Source organism: Homalodisca vitripennis, chromosome 3, assembly GCF_021130785.1.
Source record: "Homalodisca vitripennis isolate AUS2020 chromosome 3, UT_GWSS_2.1, whole genome shotgun sequence".
NCBI lineage: Eukaryota > Metazoa > Arthropoda > Insecta > Hemiptera > Cicadellidae > Homalodisca > Homalodisca vitripennis.
In genome coordinates, this window is record NC_060209.1 from 12,888,352 (window position 1) to 12,889,006 (window position 655).

Consider the following 655-nt stretch of genomic DNA (forward strand, 5'->3'; position numbering starts at 1 on the left):
TTAATCCTTCAGCTCCCGCCTCTAGCTGTACCACCCACTCCCCCGTAGCAACACCGTCCCCGACCATATCGATTTAACCTCCTTCCCTTAACTTTCTGACCAACATTCTGTTTGTATATTTCAAGCACAGTATTGTCAACAAAAACAAAGTTCAACTCTTGAAAATTGATAAATTTGAATAACTAATTAACCAAACACCTAATAAACTAAACATTTAATATAACTCCCGATCATTTAATAATTTGAAATTTTTCGTTTAGCTGTTTACTGTACCACAAAATTAAGCCATTCCTCACTTTTTGATTTTTTTTGTGAGTTGGAATTTTTAATATACTTATAAATCACCATAAGACACGTATTGATACAAGATTAATTCATGGGTTAGCCAGTGTTTTACAAAAAATTAAATATTAATCGGACTTACAAAGTAATTGCATTAAAATTATAACGAGATTGTTCTTAATTGTTTTGTACATACTTGGTATTAATTTTTAATAATTTACTTTAAAAATCGAGCACTGTATGCCAAACTTGGATTATGAAGTAAAAAAAAAAACAAATTTGAACCATAACTGGACTAGACACAATTTCGGATAAAAAAAATCCAAGCGAGATTTTCCATTCTCCGATATATTAAAGATCTGCGAGACATGAG